The sequence below is a fragment of the Tenrec ecaudatus genome, chromosome 8, assembly GCF_050624435.1.
Source record: "Tenrec ecaudatus isolate mTenEca1 chromosome 8, mTenEca1.hap1, whole genome shotgun sequence".
Lineage (NCBI taxonomy): Eukaryota > Metazoa > Chordata > Mammalia > Afrosoricida > Tenrecidae > Tenrec > Tenrec ecaudatus.
The window spans coordinates 90711113-90719425 of NC_134537.1; the positions used below are offsets into that span (position 1 = coordinate 90711113).

Consider the following 8313-nt stretch of genomic DNA (forward strand, 5'->3'; position numbering starts at 1 on the left):
ATATAGCATCTTGCTCGATGTACCTATCTTAGAACTCCTGCTGTACTCAGTTATGGGCATGGAGCCACTTGCAGGAAGGAGAGCCTACTAACATGCTGGTGGATCCAGAGGGGCAGCAGCTGGGCCTGTCAGTCAGTTCTGAGGCTGCATTCTCAGGGAAGGACAACAAACAATAGCTCTTTCATTTAAGGAGTGAAGGTGAGAGACAATACTCAGTAATCATTATACCTAAATTATGCTGTTTCAGAGAAGTTGATAAGTAGAAGAAGTAGTCTGGGTGTATCATAGTGGGGAGGGCTACCCCTGCATGTAAGATGATCAGAGTAGATCTCACTGAGGAGATCTGTGAGAAAACCCCTTAACTTGCTAAGGGACTTACTCATGTTGATAGCCAGGAAGGTAGTTATCTTTGAGGAAGCAAAATCGGTACAAAGGGCTGATGGTAGGAGCATATCTGGGATGAGTGACCAGCAGTCAGGAAATTTACGCGTCTGGGACAGAATGAGTGGAGAGGAGAGTGTGGTAGCAGAGGGCTTCTGGGAGAAGCGAGCCTAAAGACAATCAAAAGGACTTAGTTTTTCTTTGAATGACATGAGAAAATAAGAGGATTAGAAGGAAGGAAGGACGTGCGTATGCATGAACGTACACACACACAGACATATATTAACTTTTAATTGTGAATTAGATGAAAGCTTACAGAGAAAATCAGTTTTCCATTCAACAATGCATACACATTTTGTTTTATGCCATTGAGTATAATCCCCACATTCTAACATCACTTTCTTCTTGTTTCATTCCTCCTTTTAAGACTCTCTCTGCCTCCTGAATGTTGCCTTTTCTTGAATAATTGATAGTTTTTTTCTCTCAATGAAGTGCTTTTCTTTTTTACAGCAACCAAACATGTTTAATACAAAATCCCTCTACTAATAAAACTTCAATCACAACAGCATTCACAAAGCAGCAAGGAGGTGGGAGGGAAGGTTTTCAGGCTCCCTACAACTTCCAGCTTCCCTGTCTGTCCTGTGGCCTGTGAGCACATATGATCTTGACAAGAGGGCAGAGCACAGCTGCCATGGGTGGAAGGGCCTTGGTGCCGACCCCCGGATAGCCAGAGTACAGAAGACACCCCCTCAACATACCAAGGCTCTACCACTGACCTCTAGGGAAGGCTAGGCCCAGCTAGGGGAGACTGAGAGGAGAGGCACCTGCTGATTGCATCACTGGGAGCAGCATTTTCCAGGGGTGACTGGGTCGAAAAGAGCTCAAAATCCTGGAGGGACACTGTATCCGAGTATACGAACTAACTAGGATTATTTGCCCGTGGCCTCAGATGTTCAGAAAGGAATGACAGGGATAGAGCCTTGCCAGGCATTGGCCAGGGAGGGCTATTGGGAGCAGCTTTGGATCAGGGATACTCAGGGAGCACCATGGCCTCCAGGTGAGTTTACGGTGCAGGTGGAAGGGAGGGAGAAAGGGCATGTCAGAAAGAACTGAGGACCTACTTACAGGTCTGTGGAGATTTGGCATGCACCTCCTGGGCCTGGGCTGGGCGAGACAGGGCCTGTCCTTTCCATGGGGCCCAAATCTGACTGGTTTGATGCAGGTGACAACCCCCAAAGTCTCCCAGATGACCCACGTGTCACTCCAGATATGCCAGGTGGAGACTGGTCTCTGCTCTTACAGAGCACTCTCAGAGCTGATCTCCCTGGTAGAGGTAGTCCATGGAGTTCTCAGGGAGGAGGCTGGGGATGCAGCCCAGGAGGCCCAGACCCTTGAGAGGCATGTAGCTGAAGGGGAGGCCCCCGCTCAGGAAAAGGTCCTGTCTGTCCATAGCCTCCAGCTGATCAGCACTGCTGTCCCAGTTGATGTGGAAGTGGGTTGCTCACGGGTTGGGTGCTAATATGTTGTGCTGCAGCTGAGAGGAGCCTGGCTTCTGGGGTGGGTTCTTCGGCAGCTCAGGGCTGGGATACTCCTTGTTCACGTAGTAGCCCACTGAGATGAAGTCCTGTCAGTCTGTGGTAGGTGCAGGTGATGAGGAGCACAGTCACATCCACGACATCCATCTCCAGGATGAGGGATGGACTAGGGGCATCAGCCTGAAAAACAAACACGTGCTTCCCTGCTGGGACAGGGCCAACCAGCACTGAGTCTAGGACTCAATTGAATGCCTCACTCTTGGCGGAGCCCACGTAAATGATCTTCCTCTCCAGGTCATCCTCCAAGGTCTCATTGCATTCGAAGCTGATCTGAAGCTGAAGGGGCTGTGAAAAGTATTCTGATTCTCCAGGACTGCCAGGTTCAACACCGACACCTTGGCCATCGCTTCAATGGGCCAGGACTGGTAGCAGGGCCAAGGCGGGGCAGGGCCAAGTGAGGTTCTGAGTCCAGTGGGGCAGGGGAAAACATTACCCTTAGTAATGGATAGTTTAAGGAATGTCTATTTCCCTAATGTCATTATTCACCCTGTACAGTTAGTTATTCATTGCTTGGTTGAAAGAAGAACCATGGGATGATTTCAGTGTCAGGCTTGAAGGATTGCTAAGAGACATAGTCTTGAGGGTCCAGTAGTCTCTATCTGATCAGTAACCCTGGTCATTTTTAAGACTTTGAGGTTTTCCTACATCCCAGATTCCCCTACCCGCCCTTCTCTCCAGGGTGTCCTAATGTAACAGCTTTCAGAATGGTCAATAGCAGAGGTCGGGAACCATCTTGTTCTTCTGATCTCGGGGTTGTAGAAGGCCCAGTCTGGTTCTTGTGTTGAGAACGAAATCCAGGCAGGGAAGATTGAAGGTAAGGTGGGAAGTGATGATACCAATCTAAATGAGAGATGATGGTGGTTTCAAGCAGGGCGGCATCAGTGGAGGGATTGAGAAGCAAGACCACAGATCCTGGATGAATTTCTAATTCTGTTGACCCAACTGGATATCCTGATGGTTAAGATAAAAATAAGAGTCAAGGATGATGTGTCAATATTTATATTTGGTCTGAATAATTAGAAGCAACTAGTACCAGATCCATAAAAGTAGAATGGCTCACTCAATGCCATTGAGTCGATTCTAATTCTCAGTGACTCTCCAGGGCAGAATAGAACTCCCCTTTTGGGTGTCCTAGGCTGTAAATCTTCATGGGAGCAGAAAACCTCATTTTTTCCTCCTGCAGAGTTGCTTTGGGACTTGAATTGCTGACCTTGTGGTAACAGTCCAACACACAACAAACTATGCTACCAGGACTGAAGGTACAGCTCTAAAAAATAGCAGATGAAAGTTTGTTCTGTTCAGTGGGGAAGGGAAAAGGAGGAAGACAAAGTATGGAAAGTATGAAATAATATGACAAACATAACTCTTAAAATAACATCAATTTATCTCATCCACGAAACTCATTAATCCCAAATACAGGGATTCTTAGATTAGATTAGAAAAAGCACAAACTTTACTAATATTCTTTCTATGAGTGAGTCAATAAAATGGTAGGAATAAAAATAAAATTATATAGAAAGCAAATATAAAACAAAAAATGGGGAGAATATAAATAGGAATGTGATATCCCAGTAAGACGAATAATAAAAGACAAAACCACATTAATCTTAAAAACATACAAATATTTCCAATATAACTTTAAATATGTCTGCTTATGTGCGTGTGTAACAATTAGTTGTAGTTGTAGTGGGGTCTTCAAAGCTCACAAGTAGCCATCTGAGACGAACTATTGGTTGCTCCCCATCTGGAGCAAAGAAGAATGCAGGAAATCAAAGATTCAAGGAAACAGTCCAAAGGACTAACTAGCCCTGCAAACAACAGCCTCCACTGTTCTGTGGGGCCCAGCTACCACTCCCAACTCCTCTGATTGGGGTCACAACAGGAGGTCCTAGACTGGAATGAGAAGGAAAAAGTAGAATAAAATTCACAGTAATTATAAAATGAGGGTTACTGACTAGAGGCTGGTGGAACCCTCAAGACTGTGGTCCTTAGAAACTCATCAGACTTGGAACTTAACACCCCCTTGGGGATCAATCTTCTGTCAAGGAATAGACAGGCCTCTCAAGTGAACAATGGCACCAAGGAGAAAGATACTCCTCAGGACAATCAGCCCAAACATAGTGTGCACCCCCAAGCAAGGCTCAGAAAGCCGGAGGGTGGGGGGCAGGCAAGAAGACACGAAGACAAACAGGACAGGGAACCAAGGGAGAAGTATTACATCGAGAGGATTGCAACCAAAGTCATGATATAAAATATGCTTAAATGCAAAATAGTTTGCTCTGTAAACTTTCCATTGGGACCACATTAAAAGTTACGAAGAAGTAGCTGTAGAAACATGGGAGGAAATAGACAAAGCAACCATTTTAATGGGATACTTTTTAAGAAATATATATTTTTTATTTTAAAACTGTTTTATTCAGACCAATTAGCATATCATAGGATTCAATAGTTCAATTATGTTAAGAAGGATTGTACAATCATCCCCACACTCAATGCTGGAAAATTTTCTTCCTTCCTGTACCTGGGGCCTTTTTATTCACAGAATATTTTTTAACACATTTGACTTAGTTAATAAAGCCAATAGATAAAACTTATTAAATATCAAGAAGATTTAACAATTTGTTTAATAAACTTAACTGTGTATGTGTCTTTACTTACAGAGATATATTACTTTATACCTAACATACAAAAAAACACATTTTTGACTATATGCAAAATAGTCACAAAAATGACCCCAATTAAGACAGAGAAAATGTTGATAAATCCCAGAGGATCAACATCGTGTCGGTGATCTTCCTTGACCATAACACTGTGAAACTTGAAATCAGTTACAGGAAAGAAAATCTGTATTCCTGGAAACTAAGACATGACACTATTAGAAGGTCCTCGGATTAAAGTAGAAATAATAAAGGCAACTGAAAAACCTTTAACACTAAATAAATGAATGTGCTGCATGTCAACTTCTGTGGAACATATGTAAAATGGCATTTAGGAGAAGATGAATAGCTTTAAATAGATTTACTAGAAGACTGAAAATCAATGAGTTTAACATTCAACTCAAGAGCTTGGAAAAGTAGCAGTGTAAGCCGAAAGAAGAAGAAGGGCAGAAAGACAGGGCGAGAAAGTAGAAAATAACTAAAACAATCACAGTTTAGTAAAGTTCAGCATAGGCCTTTGGAAAAGACAAATAAGACAGACAAATCTTTGGCAAGCCTTACCAAGAAAAACCAAACAAAGCAGGAGAAGATGTAATGAAACAGAACAGAATCAAGATGGAAAATCATGTTAGATACAACAGATTTGAAAAAAACAAAACAAAACAAGCATTAAGAACAGCTACACACCAATAAGTCTGAAAAAGACCTTCGATGAATGGGATAGCTTTCTGGGAAAATGAAAAATGCCCAAATTGGCCAAAAGGAAATAGAGAACTTGAACAGACTGGGACTGAGTACAGAAAGGGAAATCAGAGCCAGTTTGTCTCTTTACAGCCCTAGCCGCACACCACTTTATAGAGGAGTTCTGGAAGCCGTCTATGGAGACGATAGTCCACATTTTGCCAATTCTACTCCAGATAATTTGAGGGAGAGAAAAAAAGTGGTTTCATGAAGCTAGTTTAATTGCTACCCTGAAACTGGAATGATGAGCCCCAAGTTGCTGTGAATGGTTACCACTCTTGGTTGTTAACTGAGAGGCTGGAGGTTTGAGGGTACCCAGAGGCATCTTGCAAGCAAGTCCCAGAGATCCAAAGGCAAAACCAGCCAGCTCTCCTCTTACCACGCAGAAAGCTGCAGGCGTCAGTCAACTCCACGGCAACTGGTGGTTTGGAAGTGAGCCGAGGACACTAGAAGAAAAACAAACAGAGAGGGACCAGTGAGGGGAAGCAACCCACGCAAAGAAGACATTCGCTAGCTGTATCCCTTAGTGTATTAAAAACCATCGCCGTAATCAAGTCAGGCTTATTTGAGGAATGCAGGAAGGTTAACAGCAGAAAACCTAGAAATTGACCACAATGATGCACCAAAGGAGGAGAAAACAACAAACAATACCGTAAAGCATGCAATTATTCCAGGAGTTCTAGAAAACCCATTTGATGAAGTTCAATACCTACTTTCAATGATGATAATCATGCTAATAAGAATACTAATAAAAGTACTAATGACACTATTAAAATGGGTAAAGTGCAATATTCATTGGAAATCATCATCATCATCATCATCATCATGATCAATTTCTCCAGCAAGGGGAACTTCCAGTTTCAGTTTCCTGTGAATGGAAGAGAACTGGTTGCTTCTAGCTGTTTACTCTAAACAAGACGGCAACATGACACTGACAAGAGGTGAAAGTGACATGCACACCCAGGTCTGTGTGGCCCCACCTCTCAGGCTCTGCCCTAAATCACGATTTCCTGTCCTTCCGGAGCAGAGAGAGGATAGTGTTGGTTCAGGATTAGGATCCTCGTGCAGGAGTCCCAGGAGCCGTGGTGGCATAATGATTGCACATTGTGCTGCTAACGGCAAGGTCAGCTGTTTGAAACCACCAGCCGCTGCCTGGTGAGTATCTGTTATAAACAACCCAAAGGGTCTTGCTCCAACGGTCAGAAGGTGAATACCTCACTTTTGTCATTGGGTGTGGTGGAGTCAGCCCCTAACACAAGGTGACCCAATGAATCACGCGAGGAAACACTGCCTTGTCGGGTGCCATCCACTGATCAGTCTCATTCCGACCTTTGGGCTTTCACTGACTGATTTTCAGAAGCAGATGGCCAGGCCTCTCTTGCTAGGCCACCTTGCCCTGCAAACTCTGCTAAAACTCGTCCAGCGACATGGCCCCATGCAAGGCTCCCCCGACAGACAAGTGGTGGCGGTGCTGGAGTGCATAGACCAGAAATGGAACCCGGACTCCTGCATAAGTTGATGCTGATTCACAGTGACCAGCAGGTTTCCAAGACTCACGTTTTATGCAAGTAGACAGCCTCATCTTTCTCCATAGGAGCTGCTGGTGGTTTTGAACTACCGAGCTGCAGCCCAAGATGTGACCACTATTCCACCAGCGTTCCTCCCATGCTAACGTGTCTCCTCTGTGCTTTGAGTGAATGAACGGACCATTTTGTTTTTCTGATCACTGCTTGGTGGCAATGCAGACAGGAGGGAAGAAATGGCAGTGATAGGGTAGCCTATTCCACACTTGCCATTTGGAAGAGGGACAGAGAAGGGCGGAGTGATCCGAACATTTAAATAATTTTTTGGATGGTGCTAGGTGCAACTCCCTCTTAGACCTTCTGAAGAAGTCAAACACCATTACAGATATATATATTCTAGTAGATCTGTGAATTTTGATTTTGTTTTCAATGTAACCTCTTAATGAAATGGGAACTAGAATGCTGAGCTTCATTCAGGTCCCATAAGGATGCTGAATCTCACAGAACCCGAGGGCAGAAGGTCTCAATGGTCTGGAGGACCTAGCACCAGAAATGGGGTACAGGTTTCACTTCCAGCCTATCCTCTGGGACCCCACGTCCTCTATTCATGCTCCCTGTCCTCTCACGTGGGCACTCTTTCATTCTCTTCTCTTTCCAACCCTTCCAGATCCACAGAAATTTGAGGGTTGTGAAGCAACGATTCTGCACAAAGTACATGAAAGTCTTATGCCCTTAGTTCAGGTGGCCAAGAGTGATGGGCTGGTACCTCTGGATCCAAGTTCAAATTCTTGTCAGAAGAACTGTGAGTGTCTCAGCTTGGGTCAGTGTCAACCCTAGTGCAATTAGCTACGGTCAGTGATGGGGCAGTAAAGTAAGAGTGGATACAGGATCACTTGGTGCAAACATGACCCCAGTGAAAGTGACGTGCATTTTCTGTGGGTAAGAGGTTCGATCTCAGAGAAGGGAGGGGTAGTTGACCAGATTTCCCAAGGAATCTGTGCGCCTGTGTTAAAACTAGGGAGTCTTTTTATAAGTGGAAGACTCACAATTCCTGGCTGAAGGGAATGGGAGGGAGATGACATGTGAGAGTTGGTCCCAGGACAGCTCCAGCTATGAGGCAGACTATGGGTGCACAGGAACAATGTCCAGTTGTCTGCCTGGTGATTTCTGAGGACACGGAGCAAGTTCTAAGTAAGGAAAGGGAAAATAAAAGAGAAAAGAATTCATAATAACTTGACACCCTCCAGGCTGAACCCAGCAATTTTATTTTTACTTCTTCTGTAGGGGGAAGAAGTCATCGCTAATTCCACAATTACTTCATTCCAGAGTTCTTATGAAAAATGACTTCAAGTGTAAAATATTGTCTACTAAAGAATTAACTTAATAGATAATTTGGATTCAATTATTGGCTCAATA

General features: G+C 44.0%; 1 pseudogene; it reads right to left on the reverse strand.

Moving 5' to 3' along the window:
- Positions 1–1690: 1690 nt before the first annotated feature.
- Positions 1691–2320, reverse strand: LOC142455475 (histone chaperone ASF1B pseudogene; annotated as a pseudogene).
- Positions 2321–8313: the final 5993 nt, after the last annotated feature.